This window comes from Podarcis muralis, chromosome 18 (genome assembly GCF_964188315.1).
Source record: "Podarcis muralis chromosome 18, rPodMur119.hap1.1, whole genome shotgun sequence".
NCBI lineage: Eukaryota > Metazoa > Chordata > Lepidosauria > Squamata > Lacertidae > Podarcis > Podarcis muralis.
The window spans coordinates 2,545,434-2,563,277 of NC_135672.1; the positions used below are offsets into that span (position 1 = coordinate 2,545,434).

A 17,844-nucleotide genomic window follows, 5' to 3' on the forward strand; every position below is an offset into this window, starting at 1 on the left:
TGCGCAGAAGGCTTCCGCGCAGGGAGAGTAGGCGGAGACTAGGTGTCAAAGAGCTTCTTTGCTGGAAGAAGTTCAAGAAACGCCCACTGACGGATTCTGCCAGCGATTGAGACAGCCACAGGTGAGTGGCTCTCCGGACAGAAAGGGTTCACTCAGACAACTCAGCAAGGTGTGGCGCCGATTTATGCACGAGCAACCCCTAGAACCATTACAGTATTCCGAGAGAGAGTAAACACTGGGCAGTAATCCAGTCTCACACACTTTTTGTGAGAATTCTGCAGATATTGGGGCTCCTTCCTCAACTTCTTTAGGATTAATCAACTTTATTACATCCAGGAAGTGAGTTGATAGGAATGACCATGAGGAAGACATCTCTGGGGTTGAAAGTGGGCAGCTGTGAGAGGAATGCCCATAAAGCATTCCTTTTTTATTTTTCATACCAAGTCACACCAAAAAGGAAATCATTTTGACATTTATAAAGAGTAATGGACAGGTGATGCAAACCAGCAAATGTTTAATAGCAAAAGCACAATAAAAAATGAACAATACTTCATATGAAAATTATTACAATATAATCAATGGACTGTTTTGATCTCACTACTATGAACATTGCATGGAAGCAACAGAAAACTGCATTTCAAATGTCAAGTTAAAGAGCTGTTTCTTCAGGATTAGGCAGGATCCAAACAATGCAGTTAACAGAAGTGGAGTGCTCATTGCTACTCAGTTTATCCTACCTCACAATTTTTGCTTTACCTCATTTAGCATTCTTATTTCCTGAGGTCCACCACAGAGTTTTTCAAAACGTAGCAGAGCACAGATCCTTAGGGATGTAACTGATGCTGCAGCCACTCTTTTTCCTCTTCCTCAGATGCAGAACATTGCACCAAATGTTCAGAAGATCAGTATCCAAACAAGGACAGAAATCAATGTGCCCCCAAGATTATCATCTTCCTGGCTTATGAAGAATATTTGGGAATGGTGTTAGCTTCCATTGCCCTCTTCCTGTCCTTAACAGCAGGCATTGTGTTGGGAATCTTCATTAAATACAAGGACACTCCCATAGTCAAAGTCAACAACCGGGACCTCTCCTACATCCTCCTCGTCTCCCTCCTGCTTTCCTTTTTGTCCTCCTTCCTCTTCATCGGGCGCCCAAGGAAAGAGACCTGCCTTCTCCGACAAACGGCCTTCAGCATCATCTTCTCAGCTGCTGTTTCTTCTGTCTTGGCAAAGACCATCACGGTGGTGCTGGCCTTCCTGGCCACAAAGCCCGGGAACAGGGTGAGGAGATGGCTGGGCAAGAGTCTGGCCAACTCCATTGTCATCTCCTGTTCTGGGGGGCAAGTTCTCATCTGCACCATCTGGCTGGGCTCTTCTCCCCCATTCCCAGAGCCCGACATGCTCTCCCAGGTGGAAGAGATCATCCTGCAATGCAACGAAGGGTCTGTGGCCATGTTTTACGTTGCCCTCGGCTACATGGGCTTCTTGGCTGCCACCTGCTTCACGGTGGCTTTCCTAGCCAGGAAGCTGCCTGGCTCCTTCAACGAAGCCAAGCTGATCACCTTCAGCATGCTGGTCTTCTGCAGCGTTTGGGTGTCTTTTGTGCCCACCTACCTGAGCACCAAGGGCAAGTACATGGTGGCCGTGCAGATCTTCTCTATGTTGGCCTCCAGTGCTGGGCTTCTGGGCTGCATCTTCCTTCCCAAGTGCTACATTATTGTGCTGAGGCCTGATCTGAACACAAAGGAGCACCTCACAACCAGAAATTAAGGGGACATGTGATTCTTAAAATAGTCCATGTTCCCAGTGTCCAGAAGTGCCTAAAGGAAACACAGCTACTCATCTATTGGAGGGAAGCAATGAGACGAAGCCAGATAGTTGTATTTCCTGCCTGCCAAACCTTTTAAGAGGAGGCATCTTATGCTCAGTCAGGAAGGAAGAGCGAGAGGCCTCCTCCTCCTACTCAGGTTCCTCCCATTCAGGTCCTCTTCCTCCTCCTCCTCCTACTCAGGTTCCTCCCATTCAGGTCCTCCTCCTCCAACTCAGGTTCCTCCCATTCAGGTCCTCCTCCTCCTACTCAGGTTCCTCCCATTCAGGTCCTCCTCCTCCAACTCAGGTTCCTCCCATTCAGGTCCTCCTCCTCCTACTCAGGTTCCTCCCATTCAGGTCCTCCTCCTCCTACTCAGGTTCCTCCCATTCAGGTCCTCCTCCTCCTACTCAGGTTCCTCCCATTCAGGTCCTCCTCCTCCTCCTCCTCCTACTCAGGTTCCTCCCATTCAGGTCCTCCTCCTCCAACTCAGGTTCCTCCCATTCAGGTCCTCCTCCTCCTACTCAGGTTCCTCCCATTCAGGTCCTCCTCCTCCAACTCAGGTTCCTCCCATTCAAGTCCTCCTCCTCCTACTCAGGTTCCTCCCATTCAGGTCCTCCTCCTCCTACTCAGGTTCCTCCCATTCAGGTCCTCCTCCTCCTACTCAGGTTCCTCCCATTCAGGTCCTCCTCCTCCTCCTCCTCCTCAGGTTCCTCCCATTCAGGCCCCATTTATAGAGCAAAACCAAGATCAGATGGGAAGTGAAAATAATTGGCAGAACAGCCACTAATGAAGCATTTAGAATAGGTTAATTAGCCAAGATTGCACCCTACTTAAACTTTCAACACTTCAAATTGGTGGAAAGCTTACTAAGTTCTCAGTCTTATAGCAATTCAACCTGTAGAATTCCAATGAAGGGTGCAATATAAAATTAATTAGTAAAGGTCCTAAGAAAGCTGACTAGTTTATGTATGTATGCAACCACAGCAGCTAGAACTTTATATGCACAGAAATGGAAAGAGTTCCCCACCAAGGAGGAATGGCTTATGAAACTGGGGGAATATGCTGAAATGGTGAAATTACCTGCTAAAATTACCATCCAAAATGACCATCCAAAATGATGGATTGTTTAAGGAAGAATGGAGATCAGGGATATATTATCTGTCAAACCATCATCCATACATGAAGTCAAAGGCAGAGGATTATTGAAAGACGACATCGGGGCTTACATAATAAAAGCATATATATTTTAAAACATCTGATAAAAAGGAGTAATAAAAACAAACATCGAGAAAGGAGAGGTGGGGAGTCAAGAAGAAATTATGTATTTATTTTTACCAGTTGTATAAGAAGAAAGGTGTTTTGGAATATCTATGGAGACTTTATTAAATTTATTGTTATAAAAAATATATTTTCGTTAAGGATCCACCCAGATTCTTAGGAAGTTGAGGTAATTTGAGTCTGTTTTATTATTTTAACTTTTTGTATGTTCTGAAGTAAGTTTGTAAACTTTTTATGATTGTTACATAAAGCGCTTTGGGAGTTATTGGCCTAACCCTGTGGTACGTGGATTTTATGCAAGAGATGAAATGAGTAAGTAAGAAAGAAGTAAATATTAATAAATAAATGGATAAAGAATAATAAAACTGCTAGAATGCTAGCCTGGTGCCACGGGCTTGGCGCCTCAATGTGCCTGCTCTTTCTTACATATATTGCCCCCACCTCACTGAACCACCCTTAAAACCAATGCTAACTATCCCAGAGTATTCTGTAGGGGACCTGGGTGTGGGGGATAACCAGTGAGCTGGAGTCTCAAGCAGATGTTTTTCAAATAACAATAAAGATTTATTTTAAAACAAGGTAGTATAATACAAGTGGAGAAACTTCGGTTACTTCAATAATAATACGCTACTTCAATTCATTTTCACAGGTTTCAGCTTGCTAGTTTGGTCCTTTCTAAGGCGGTACTTTCCTTCAGTTAAAGATAAAGGGACCCCTAACAGTTATGTCCAGTCGCGGACGACTCTGGGGTTGCGGCGCTCATCTCGCTTGGCCGAGGGAACCAGCATTTGTCCGCAGATCATGTGGCCAGCATGTCTGGGTCATGTGGCCAGCATGACTAAGCTGCTTCTGGCGAACCAGAGCAGCGCACGGAAACGCCGTTTACCTTCCCACCGGAGTGGTACCTATTTATCTACTTGCACTCTGATGTTCTTTCAAACTGCTAGGTTGGCAGGAGCAGGGACCAAGCAGCGGGAGCTCACCCCGTCGTGGGGATTCGAACCACCGACCTGGGCAAGCCCTAGGCTCTGTGGTTTAGACCACAGCACCACCCGCGTCCCTCTTTTCCTTCAGTTACCCACCCCTTTAACAAATCCAGCTCCTGAGGGACTTTCAGTAACAGTCTTAAGGGTTCACCACACGCACCCTTCCTTCACTGGGTTTTGGAAGTCTCTTCTTTCCTCAGAAGAGTCTCTCCCCTGCAGGCGAGTTTGAGACCTAAGTAGATCTCAGCTCCTACTTCTGTCTCAGCCTCAGTCTCCCAGCAAGATCTGGTCCTATTACTCCCGCAGGACACTACACTCAGACACTACACTCAGTCCTTCACTGTACAGTGGAGTGGACCTTTTCTCCAGAACCAACTCTGCCTCCTCAACCCTCGTTGTATTTCAACCTCACTCCTATCCTATCTCCCTACCTAACTCCCAACCTCCTTCCTCAACCAGCTCAACTCAACCAACCACACCACCCTCAACAGCCCAACTCCCTGTCTCACTCCAACGTCTCTCTTTTTAAACTCTCCCTCCTGGAACTTCAGCCAATCAGAGGCTGCTGTTCTTTCACCATTTCCTGGCAGGAGATAAAAGTAAAAAAGAAATACTTATGGAACCAACTTTTCCGTCACACCTGGCTTCTGCACATGCAATTGTTTACAAGTAGAGAAGTTTCTGCTCAAAGTCAAGGAGCAAGTTGGCTCCATGTGCAACAGAAGCTCTCCTTCCGCAGAACATGTCGAAGGGGAAGGGAGAGTCAAAAGTTCAGAGCAACCTTTCTCCCCTCCACCAACCCCAGAGAGCTTCCCTCTGTTGGAGAAGCCTTTCAAAGATGGGGTGGAAATTCACTTGAAATGGCTTCAAAGCCACCAAGGTGCTACTTCCCTTCCAGGGGAGAACCAGAAGAGAGCGGCAGGAATCAAGCAGCCCAGACCCACCCAAAGTGGCCAGACGGTGGGCTTGAGAAAACCCTCCCCATCACAGGCTCCACCAGTCTCTGTCTCTAGCAGCCTCCAGGAAACAAGATCCCACCACCATGTATCCCGTTCACAGTACTGAGGATGGCATTTCTCAGCATTCTTCATTTATTCATTTTTATTTATTCATATTTATTCCTTTATTTATTGATGTACTGAATCTATATACCGCTCTCTCCCTGGAGGTCTCAGGGCGGTTCACAGAACAAAATCAAAATATAAAACCACAACATATATAATCAAAATAAAAACAACACCCCAATAATGTCCCCCCCGAACCCCCACATTTTAAAAGGGCTTAGGATGCCCGGGATTCAAGGCTGGGACTCCTTCATCTGGCTGTTGTCCATCCCTGACCTTCCCACCTCTTCTTAAAAACCTCCAATGAATCATAGAATGGGAGACTTGGAAAGGGACCCCAAGGTCCTCTAGTCCAACCCTCTGCAATGCTAAATCATCCCTAACAGATGGCCATCCAAACTCTGCTTCAAAACCTCCAAGGAAGGAGAGTCCATGGTCAGATCCAGCTCCTTCTTTGGTCCTTGGGAGCAAAGTTCAGGCCAAACTTCCAACTCCCAAACACACCCCTTGACTTCTGTGCACCATGTTTTTCTCCAGCTCTGCACCTGCTGCTTGAGCCATTCAAGACTCCAGAAAGTTTTTGTGACGAAACTTATTCCACTTGGAATAATAAAAATTATAGTCTTCTCATCTTCTGAAAGCTCAGGAGATATTTCTGTAGATTGCATGAGCCTCGGAAAGCAACATGACAATATTAATTGCACTGTGTCTGGGGGGAAAAAGTTGGTGCAGAGAATATTTCCTGTGATGGAGACAGACCGAGTGAAGATGCAGAGCTGGCGAAAGAGGGAGGTGCCTGCCTTGTGCTTCCAAGCTCAGAAGGTAGAGTTGAAAGCCACCCAGATTGGGAAAGCCCAGGCAGTCTGGCCTTGCAAGAGTCTTTGGGTTCTTCTGCTTTGCCTCCTTGGCAGGTAAGAGGAGGAGGAGGCAGAGCCAGAATGAGATCCCTGCTCCTTCTGTTGCTGCTTCTGCTGCTCATGATGTCCTTTGGAGTCTGCGGGAACCACAAGGCGAAATGCCCCTTGAATCTGGTCAGGGATGAAACGGATGCTCGCAATTACTACCGGCCTGGACACTTTTTCATCAGTGGGATCATCTCTCCAAAACGCTTTGTTGAGGAAACGCCATACAACTTTTCTCAGACACCCTTCGCCAGGACTGAAGTGTATGCACTTATCTGCAGATGGTTTCATGGTCCTCCACTCCTTATAATGGTTCCTGTTTATCAAGGAAATAGCCCCTTTCTCAGGGCTGGGGAGCCAAGGGCTGGTGTTGCAGGACTACCCTGCCCTGACCATTGGGCTTGCTGTTGGAGGAGCTGGGAGCTGGGGAGGGGTGTCTAGTAAAAGATTCTAGTAAAGGGAGGTGTGCTCATTCGTGTAGTTTCTGATCCAGAATATGGACAAAATTATAATTTTACCACACAGTCAAACCTGCAAGCCACCAGGCCCCATATGTAAGTAAAAGGGGACTGAGGTATTTGGTGCTTCTCTTCTATCAATAAAATGGTCTGTTACCTACCTATAGTCTAGCCCCTTGGAAGAAGCCAAAGACCACTGCAAGAAAAGCAGCCTTTGCAGCAACTTCCCAGTATATCACAATTTTTGAGGGCCCCCTTCATTTCTTACTCATAAAACCACAGTAGAATAGAATCATAGAGTGGTAGAGATGGAAGGGACCCGGAGGAATCTCACCTGAAGCATCCATGACACATGGTCACCTTCGGAGGGAGTCCGTTCCACTGTTGAACAGCTCTGTGTGCTTCAAAGGTGCTGTAATGGAGCAGAGATTTCCAAATTCTTCCTCTATGCTAGACAGGAAAAGATTTGATGTCAATGCAGAAGGATGGAAAAACAAAGAAACAAACAAATATTAATCTTTGTGGATCATATAATGTCCCCACCCCCATTCATACGAATGCCAGTTGCACTCTGTTTAAAGGGTTCATTTATTGCAGGGAGGCAGCTAGGTTCTACTGGCACATGTTGTCTTTCCTGTTCACCATTCAAGAGATCAACCAGGATCTCAGGCTCTTACCCAACATCACCCTGGGCTACAACATCTATGAGAACTATTTTGATGCAAGGATGACTTCGGACGCCATGCTAGAGCTGCTTGCAGGCAGTGGATGCAATATTCCCAATTATCACTGTGGAGAACAGAATCAGCTGCTGGCTGTTCTTGAAAGAAGCAACACTTTCATCTCAAGAGTGATTTCAGCCTTGTCAGGCATCTACAAAATCCCACAGGTAAGTAGTGGGAGAGCATGGAAGCACAGAGAATTCCAACTGTGTAAAATTCTATTTTCTCTTGGGAGGGGTCAAGTGAGGATATTTTTCAAAATGGGAAAATCCTGAGCTATGGATTCAACATCCCTTTTTCAAAACTGAGCCTTTACCAACTTGGCACCTCCAGATGTTTCCGACTAAAACTCCCATCAGCCTCAGCCAGCAGAGATTTAGATATCAGGCAATTCAGATGATTAAATACCCATTATGCTGAAAGTAAAATAAATTGCTGATCTTTGCTTTGCTTGCTAGATCAGTTATGGCTTCACTTCCCAGGTTCTCGAAGGTAAAACCCTGTTCCCTTTTGTCTACCGGATGAGTCCCAAAGAGGAAAGTCAGTACCAGGGGATTGTTGAATTGCTCCTGCATTTTGGATGGACGTGGATTGGCCTCTTCACTCCAGACAATGACAGTGGAGAAAGATTTGTGAGCGCTGTGAAACCTCTGCTGCTCAGCAAAGGGATCTGCATTGCTTTATCAAAAAGAGTACCAGAAAATGATCTAAATCAATTTATCAGGCCTGGGGAACCTTTTTTCCTATGGAGACAAGTTGGGGTATTTGTTTCCTATATAACCAATTCACAGACTATCGTAATCCTCATGGCAATACACTTTATCTATGAGAAGGAAATAGGGGCAAAAGTCTGGATCACAACATCTTTGCTAGAAATCAGAAATGGCTTTTACATCCCTCCAAATTTATTCCAGCACCTCCATGGTTCTCTGTCCTTTGCAATTCAGACCGGAATAAGGAGCAGCAAGGTGACAAATTGCAGTTCAATCTTAGGGATTATTTCAATCAAGCATTTCAGTGTTCATATTCAAAGCATTTGTTGTCCGTGAAAGGCAGGATAAGATGCAAAGAGGAGGAGAAACTGGAGCCATTATCCCAAGGGGTGCATGAGAGAGCCCTGTCTCTAGACAGCTATGGCACTTACATCCATGTTCAAGCTGTGGCTCAGGCCTTGCATGCTTCGCTTTCCTCGAGATCCCAGAGGAGGCTGATGGTGGAGGAAGGAGAGCAATGGGGACCCCAAAGGCTACAGCCGTGGCAGGTATTTCCTTCCCCTTTTTGCAAACTGCACTCCACACAGATGCTGATCTTGACTGGGGATAGACCTGCAACATATCATAATTACTATTAGTATTAGTAATAGTAGCAGACCGCCCAACATTTCTCTGATGAAAATAGGGACATACCATCTGTCCCTATACAGATACTGTTGATACCTAGGGCTTTTTTACTGGGGGGTCGGGACTCACTCAAACTCAGTTCTGGCACCTCTCAGGCGGGTACCATTGCCATTCTCAGAGGGAGGTGTTCATGGTGATTTCCGGCACCCTTTTTGCTAGAAATATATCACTGTTTATACCCCACACATCTTTTTGGCTTGCCTCAGCACTCTGGGCAGCTCCCAAAATAAAGAAATTCATACTAAAATATAAAACATATTAAAATTCCCGATACAGAATTGGACGGCTTGTGGGTTGGATAACTCCACATCTGCCAACTTTTCTCCAATGAAGAAAAGGAAAAGTGGGGAATTTCGGGATCAAATGAAAAACTGACTCTAATCCAGGGACATCCCTGGAAAATTGGGGCACTTGCAGGGTCTGTAGTAATAAAAATGGCTGAATAGGAATTCCAGTCTACATGAGATACACCCAGGCCCCAAATCATAAGAGATTGAAGTGAGTAGGACTGAGATATCCATCTTGGCTTCCAGGTTTCTCAGTGCTGGTGCTTTCCCCTGTCATTCCAGCTTCACCCTTTCTTGAGAGAAATCCAGTGTTTGAATACTTCCAGAGGCAGGCTGTGCTTGGATGAGAACTGGGAGCTGCCAGCAGACTTTGATATTGTGAACTGGGTGATCTCTCCCAATAAGTCTTGTGTCGTTATTGGGAATATAAGGAGAGAGACGTCTGCTAGCATAAAGTTCACCATTAACCCAGAAGCCATTGAGTGGCCCAAGAAATTCAACAAGGTAGGGGGAATCACAGAGAGGGGAGGCTAGGAGATCCTGAATATGCTTTTCCTTGAACAACTGCTGCAAAATGACTATATCAGGTTGACCAATGATGTATTGACCGTCCAATAACAGCTGCAACGGCCACTCCTTCTTTCCACAGCAGCTGAGATAGGTGGGAAATTTGGGATGCTCACAGAAAGCATAGAGCCCAGAGGTCCTCAGAGAAGACACCATTCACAGTTGTTGGTGAAAGATGATAATTTAAAAAAACAACAACCCTATTGTAATATAAGGTTAACGTTAAGAAATGGCATGTAAACTAGAAATAACTAGGGAAATAGATCAGCGACAAGAGGAAACCTTGCATCCCTCAAGAACAGAGTGAGGGAAACCAATATTTGGAAAAGTCATATTAAATTTATCTAAATTAGTGGTTGAGAGATTATCAGAATCCTGAAAATTGGGGAAATCACATTTCAGACTCCATTGCTATCTTCTTTGAAGATTTTTTAAGCAGGGAAGCAGGTAAACGGAGAAGAGGAATCAGAGTTCTGTGGCGCAAACCTCAGTTGTCCTGAACGAAGAACAAGATATTCTGGTCACCCCAATGGTCAGTGGGGGGTTGAAAGGACCCTGATGAGGGGTCAAAGGCTGCAGTCCAGAGATCAGTTTCAATTTACCCTATGAGTGAATTACATACCCACAAATACTCCTAACTGTTCCTCTTTGTTGCACCTTCTTGTCTTTCTGGTTAGGCCGTACCTCGTTCCAGGTGTACAGAAAGATGTCGACCTGGATATGCCAAGGTGGTTCTGGAAGGAAAGCCCGTTTGCTGCTATGCTTGTGCTCGGTGTGCGGAAGGGACCTTCTCCGCCCAGGAAGGTGGGTGACTCCAAGGGGAAGGTATTTGTCAGGGAACTGCCATCGGAGCCAGAGCGAGAGGGAGGGCTCCAGAGGGATTCTGGAGAGCGTCCCGGGAGGGAGAGAAGCAGCCCATCTTCTGGGGAAGGAAATCAGCGTAGCACCAGTGGAGAAGGGGGGCAGATTGGGGAATCGGCGAGGTGGCTCCATGACTCCTCGCCAGAGACCTGCAGGGAGAGCATGGGTCCTCCGCTGCCAACACCCTCCCTGCGCAGAAGGCTTCCGCGCAGGGAGAGTAGGCGGAGACTAGGTGTCAAAGAGCTTCTTTGCTGGAAGAAGTTCAAGAAACGCCCACTGACGGATTCTGCCAGCGATTGAGACAGCCACAGGTGAGTGGCTCTCCGGACAGAAAGGGTTCACTCAGACAACTCAGCAAGGTGTGGCGCCGATTTATGCACGAGCAACCCCTAGAACCATTACAGTATTCCGAGAGAGAGTAAACACTGGGCAGTAATCCAGTCTCACACACTTTTTGTGAGAATTCTGCAGATATTGGGGCTCCTTCCTCAACTTCTTTAGGATTAATCAACTTTATTACATCCAGGAAGTGAGTTGATAGGAATGACCATGAGGAAGACATCTCTGGGGTTGAAAGTGGGCAGCTGTGAGAGGAATGCCCATAAAGCATTCCTTTTTTATTTTTCATACCAAGTCACACCAAAAAGGAAATCATTTTGACATTTATAAAGAGTAATGGACAGGTGATGCAAACCAGCAAATGTTTAATAGCAAAAGCACAATAAAAAATAAAATATTTCAAATGAAAATTATTACAATATAATCAATGGACTGTTTTGATCTCACTACTATGAACATTGCATGGAAGCAACAGAAAACTGCATTTCAAATGTCAAGTTAAAGAGCTGTTTCTTCAGGATTAGGCAGGATCCAAACAATGCAGTTAACAGAAGTGGAGTGCTCATTGCTACTCAGTTTATCCTACCTCACAATTTTTGCTTTACCTCATGTTCAGAAGATCAGTATCCAAACAAGGACAGAAATCAATGTGCCCCCAAGATTATCATCTTCCTGGCTTATGAAGAATATTTGGGAATGGTGTTAGCTTCCATTGCCCTCTTCTTGTCCTTAACAGCAGGCATTGTGTTGGGAATCTTCATTAAATACAAGGACACTCCCATAGTCAAAGCCAACAACCGGGACCTCTCCTACATCCTCCTCGTCTCCCTCCTGCTTTCCTTTTTGTCCTCCTTCCTCTTCATCGGGCGCCCAAGGAAAGAGACCTGCCTTCTCCGACAAACGGCCTTCAGCATCATCTTCTCAGCTGCTGTTTCTTCTGTCTTGGCAAAGACCATCACGGTGGTGCTGGCCTTCCTGGCCACAAAGCCCGGGAACAGGGTGAGGAGATGGCTGGGCAAGAGTCTGGCCAACTCCATTGTCATCTCCTGTTCTGGGGGGCAAGTTCTCATCTGCACCATCTGGCTGGGCTCTTCTCCCCCATTCCCAGAGCCCGACATGCTCTCCCAGGTGGAAGAGATCATCCTGCAATGCAACGAAGGGTCTGTGGCCATGTTTTACGTTGCCCTCGGCTACCTGGGCTTCTTGGCTGCCACCTGCTTCACGGTGGCTTTCCTAGCCAGGAAGCTGCCTGGCTCCTTCAACGAAGCCAAGCTGATCACCTTCAGCATGCTGGTCTTCTGCAGTGTTTGGGTGTCTTTTGTGCCCACCTACCTGAGCACCAAGGGCAAGTACATGGTGGCCGTGCAGATCTTCTCTATGGTGGCCTCCAGTGCTGGGCTTCTGGGCTGCATCTTCCTTCCCAAGTGCTACATTATTGTGCTGAGGCCTGATCTGAACACAAAGGAGCACCTCACAACCAGAAATTAAGGGGACATGTGATTCTTAAAATAGTCCATGTTCCCAGTGTCCAGAAGTGCCTAAAGGAAACACAGCTACTCATCTATTGGAGGGAAGCAATGAGACGAAGCCAGATAGTTGTATTTCCTGCCTGCCAAACCTTTTAAGAGGAGGCATCTTATGCTCAGTCAGGAAGGAAGAGCGAGAGGCCTCCTCCTCCTACTCAGGTTCCTCCCATTCAGGTCCTCCTCCTCCTCCTCCTCCTACTCAGGTTCCTCCCATTCAGGTCCTCCTCCTCCTCCTCCTCCTCCTCAGGTTCCTCCCATTCAGGCCCCATTTATAGAGCAAAACCAAGATCAGATGGGAAGTGAAAATAATTGGCAGAACAGCCACTAATGAAGCATTTAGAATAGGTTAATTAGCCAAGATTGCACCCTACTTAAACTTTCAACACTTCAAATTGGTGGAAAGCTTACTAAGTTCTCAGTCTTATAGCAATTCAACCTGTAGAATTCCAATGAAGGGTGCAATATAAAATTAATTAGTAAAGGTCCTAAGAAAGCTGACTAGTTTATGTATGTATGCAACCACAGCAGCTAGAACTTTATATGCACAGAAATGGAAAGAGTTCCCCACCAAGGAGGAATGGCTTATGAAATTGGGGGAATATGCTGAAATGGTGAAATTACCTGCTAAAATTACCATCCAAAATGACCATCCAAAATGATGGATTGTTTAAGGAAGAATGGAGATCAGGGATATATTATCTGTCAAACCATCATCCATACATGAAGTCAAAGGCAGAGGATTATTGAAAGACGACATCGGGGCTTACATAATAAAAGCATATATATTTTAAAACATCTGATAAAAAGGAGTAATAAAAACAAACATCGAGAAAGGAGAGGTGGGGAGTCAAGAAGAAATTATGTATTTATTTTTACCAGTTGTATAAGAAGAAAGGTGTTTTGGAATATCTATGGAGACTTTATTAAATTTATTGTTATAAAAAATATATTTTCGTTAAGGATCCACCCAGATTCTTAGGAAGTTGAGGTAATTTGAGTCTGTTTTATTATTTTAACTTTTTGTATGTTCTGAAGTAAGTTTGTAAACTTTTTATGATTGTTACATAAAGCGCTTTGGGAGTTATTGGCCTAACCCTGTGGTACGTGGATTTTATGCAAGAGATGAAATGAGTAAGTAAGAAAGAAGTAAATATTAATAAATAAATGGATAAAGAATAATAAAACTGCTAGAATGCTAGCCTGGTGCCACGGGCTTGGCGCCTCAATGTGCCTGCTCTTTCTTACATATATTGCCCCCACCTCACTGAACCACCCTTAAAACCAATGCTAACTATCCCAGAGTATTCTGTGGGGGACCTGGGTGTGGGGGATAACCAGTGAGCTGGAGTCTCAAGCAGATGTTTTTCAAATAACAATAAAGATTTATTTTAAAACAAGGTAGTATAATACAAGTGGAGAAACTTAGGTTACTTCAATAATAATACGCTACTTCAATTCATTTTCACAGGTTTCAGCTTGCTAGTTTGGTCCTTTCTAAGGCGGTACTTTCCTTCAGTTAAAGATAAAGGGACCCCTAACAGTTATGTCCAGTCGCGGACGACTCTGGGGTTGCGGCGCTCATCTCGCTTGGCCGAGGGAACCAGCATTTGTCCGCAGATCATGTGGCCAGCATGTCTGGGTCATGTGGCCAGCATGACTAAGCTGCTTCTGGCGAACCAGAGCAGCGCACGGAAACGCCGTTTACCTTCCCACCGGAGTGGTACCTATTTATCTACTTGCACTCTGATGTTCTTTCAAACTGCTAGGTTGGCAGGAGCAGGGACCGAGCAGCGGGAGCTCACCCCGTCGTGGGGATTCGAACCACCGACCTGGGCAAGCCCTAGGCTCTGTGGTTTAGACCACAGCACCACCCGTGTCCCTCTTTTCCTTCAGTTACCCACCCCTTTAACAAATCCAGCTCCTGAGGGACTTTCAGTAACAGTCTTAAGGGTTCACCACAGGCACCCTTCCTTCACTGGGTTTTGGAAGTCTCTTCTTTCCTCAGAAGAGTCTCTCCCCTCCAGGCGAGTTTGAGACCTAAGTAGATCTCAGCTCCTACTTCTGTCTCAGCCTCAGTCTCCCAGCAAGATCTGGTCCTATTACTCCCGCAGGACACTACACTCAGACACTACACTCAGTCCTTCACTGTACAGTGGAGTGGACCTTATCTCCAGAACCAACTCTGCCTCCTCAACCCTCGTTGTATTTCAACCTCACTCCTATCCTATCTCCCTACCTAACTCCCAACCTCCTTCCTCAACCAGCTCAACTCAACCAACCACACCACCCTCAACAGCCCAACTCCCTGTCTCACTCCAACGTCTCTCTTTTTAAACTCTCCCTCCTGGAACTTCAGCCAATCAGAGGCTGCTGTTCTTTCACCATTTCCTGGCAGGAGATAAAAGTAAAAAAGAAATACTTATGGAACCAACTTTTCCGTCACACCTGGCTTCTGCACATGCAATTGTTTACAAGTAGAGAAGTTTCTGCTCAAAGTCAAGGAGCAAGTTGGCTCCATGTGCAACAGAAGCTCTCCTTCCGCAGAACATGTCGAAGGGGAAGGGAGAGTCAAAAGTTCAGAGCAACCTTTCTCCCCTCCACCAACCCCAGAGAGCTTCCCTCTGTTGGAGAAGCCTTTCAAAGATGGGGTGGAAATTCACTTGAAATGGCTTCAAAGCCACCAAGGTGCTACTTCCCTTCCAGGGGAGAACCAGAAGAGAGCGGCAGGAATCAAGCAGCCCAGACCCACCCAAAGTGGCCAGACGGTGGGCTTGAGAAAACCCTCCCCATCGCAGGCTCCACCAGTCTCTGTTTCTAGCAGCCTCCAGGAAACAAGATCCCACCACCATGTATCCCGTTCACAGTACTGAGGATGGCATTTCTCAGCATTCTTCATTTATTCATTTTTATTTATTCATATTTATTCCTTTATTTATTGATGTACTGAATCTATATACCGCTCTCTCCCTGGAGGTCTCAGGGCGGTTCACAGAACAAAATCAAAATATAAAACCACAACATATATAATCAAAATAAAAACAACACCCCAATAATGTCCCCCCCGAACCCCCACATTTTAAAAGGGCTTAGGATGCCCGGGATTCAAGGCTGGGACTCCTTCATCTGGCTGTTGTCCATCCCTGACCTTCCCACCTCTTCTTAAAAACCTCCAATGAATCATAGAATGGGAGACTTGGAAAGGGACCCCAAGGTCCTCTAGTCCAACCCTCTGCAATGCTAAAGCATCCCTAACAGATGGCCATCCAAACTCTGCTTCAAAACCTCCAAGGAAGGAGAGTCCATGGTCAGATCCAGCTCCTTCTTTGGTCCTTGGGAGCAAAGTTCAGGCCAAACTTCCAACTCCCAAACACACCCCTTGACTTCTGTGCACCATGTTTTTCTCCAGCTCTGCACCTGCTGCTTGAGCCATTCAAGACTCCAGAAAGTTTTTGTGATGAAACTTATTCCACTTGGAATAATAAAAATTATAGTCTTCTCATCTTCTGAAAGCTCAGGAGATATTTCTGTAGATTGCATGAGCCTCGGAAAGCAACATGACAATATTAATTGCACTGTGTCTGGGGGGAAAAAGTTGGTGCAGAGAATATTTCCTGTGATGGAGACAGACCGAGTGAAGATGCAGAGCTGGAGAAAGAGGGAGGTGCCTGCCTTGTGCTTCCAAGCTCAGAAGGTAGAGTTGAAAGCCACCCAGATTGGGAAAGCCCAGGCAGTCTGGCCTTGCAAGAGTCTTTGGGTTCTTCTGCTTTGCCTCCTTGGCAGGTAAGAGGAGGAGGAGGCAGAGCCAGAATGAGATCCCTGCTCCTTCTGTTGCTGCTTCTGCTGCTCATGATGTCCTTTGGAGTCTGCAAGAACCACAAGGCGAAATGCCCCTTGAATCTGGTCAGGGATCAAACGGATGCTCGCAATTACTACCGGCCTGGACACTTTTTCATCAGTGGGATCATCTCTCCAAAACGCTTTGTTGAGGAAACGCCATACAACTTTTCTCAGACACCCTTCGCCAGGACTGAAGTGTATGCACTTATATGCAGATGGTTTCATGGTCCTCCACTCCTTATAATGGTTCCTGTTTATCAAGGAAATAGCCCCTTTCTCAGGGCTGGGGAGCCAAGGGCTGGTGTTGCAGGACTACCCTGCCCTGACCATTGGGCTTGCTGTTGGAGGAGCTGGGAGCTGGGGAGGGGTGTCTAGTAAAAGATTCTAGTAAAGGGAGGTGTGCTCATTCGTGTAGTTTCTGATCCAGAATATGGACAAAATTATAATTTTACCACACAGTCAAACCTGCAAGCCACCAGGCCCCATATGTAAGTAAAAGGGGACTGAGGTATTTGGTGCTTCTCTTCTGTCAATAAAATGGTCTCTTACCTACCTATAGTCTAGCCCCTTGGAAGAAGCCAAAGACCACTGCAAGAAAAGCAGCCTTTGCAGCAACTTCCCAGTATATCACAATTTTTGAGGGGCGCCTTCATTTCTTACTCATAAAACCACAGTAGAATAGAATCATAGAGTGGTAGAGATGGAAGGGACCCAGAGGAATCTCACCTGAAGCATCCATGACACATGGTCACCTTCGGAGGGAGTCCGTTCCACTGTTGAACAGCTCTGTGTGCTTCAAAGGTGCTGTAATGGAGCAGAGATTTCCAAATTCTTCCTCTATGCTAGACAGGAAAAGATTTGATGTCAATGCAGAAGGATGGAAAAACAAAGAAACAAACAAATATTAATCTTTGTGGATCATATAATGTCCCCACCCCCATTCATACGAATGCCAGTTGCACTCTGTTTAAAGGGTTCATTTATTGCAGGGAGGCACCTAGGTTCTACTGGCACATGTTGTCTTTCCTGTTCACCATTCAAGAGATCAACCAGGATCTCAGGCTCTTACCCAACATCACCCTGGGCTACAACATCTATGAGAACTATTTTGATGCAAGGATGACTTCGGACGCCATGCTAGAGCTGCTTGCAGGCAGTGGATGCAATATTCCCAATTATCACTGTGGAGAACAGAATCAGCTGCTGGCTGTTCTTGAAAGAAGCAACACTTTCATCTCAAGAGTGATTTCAGCCTTGTCAGGCATCTACAAAATCCCACAGGTAAGTAGTGGGAGAGCATGGAAGCACAGAGAATTCCAACTGTGTAAAATTCTATTTTCTCTTGGGAGGGGTCAAGTGAGGATATTTTTCAAAATGGGAAAATCCTGAGCTATGGATTCAACATCCCTTTTTCAAAACTGAGCCTTTACCAACTTGGCACCTCCAGATGTTTCCGACTAAAACTCCCATCAGCCTCAGCCAGCAGAGATTTAGATATCAGGCAATTCAGATGATTAAATACCCATTATGCTGAAAGTAAAATAAATTGCTGATCTTTTGCTTTCCTTGCTAGATCAGTTATGGCTTCACTTCCCAGGTTCTCGAAGGTAAAACCCTGTTCCCTTTTGTCTACCGGATGACTCCCAAAGAGGAAAGTCAGTACCAGGGGATTGTTGAATTGCTCCTGCATTTTGGATGGACGTGGATTGGCCTCTTCACTCCAGACAATGACAGTGGAGAAAGATTTGTGAGCGCTGTGAAACCTCTGCTGCTCAGCAAAGGGATCTGCATTGCTTTATCAAAAAGA

At 45.9% G+C, this 17,844-nt stretch overlaps 1 long non-coding RNA gene across 1 annotated transcript in view; it reads right to left on the bottom strand.

Annotated features, from left to right (window-relative positions):
* Nucleotides 1-17,461, bottom strand: part of LOC144326076 (uncharacterized) — a 30,031-nt gene extending 12,570 nt beyond the window's left edge. The window contains exons 1-3 of the long non-coding RNA XR_013391226.1: nt 16,764-17,461; nt 8,365-8,545; nt 6,833-6,948 (exon numbers count right to left, since the gene is read on the bottom strand). This is a non-coding gene — a long non-coding RNA (uncharacterized LOC144326076). The remainder of the gene's footprint in view (nt 1-6,832; nt 6,949-8,364; nt 8,546-16,763) is intronic.
* Between the last annotated feature and the right edge of the window lie 383 nt (nt 17,462-17,844).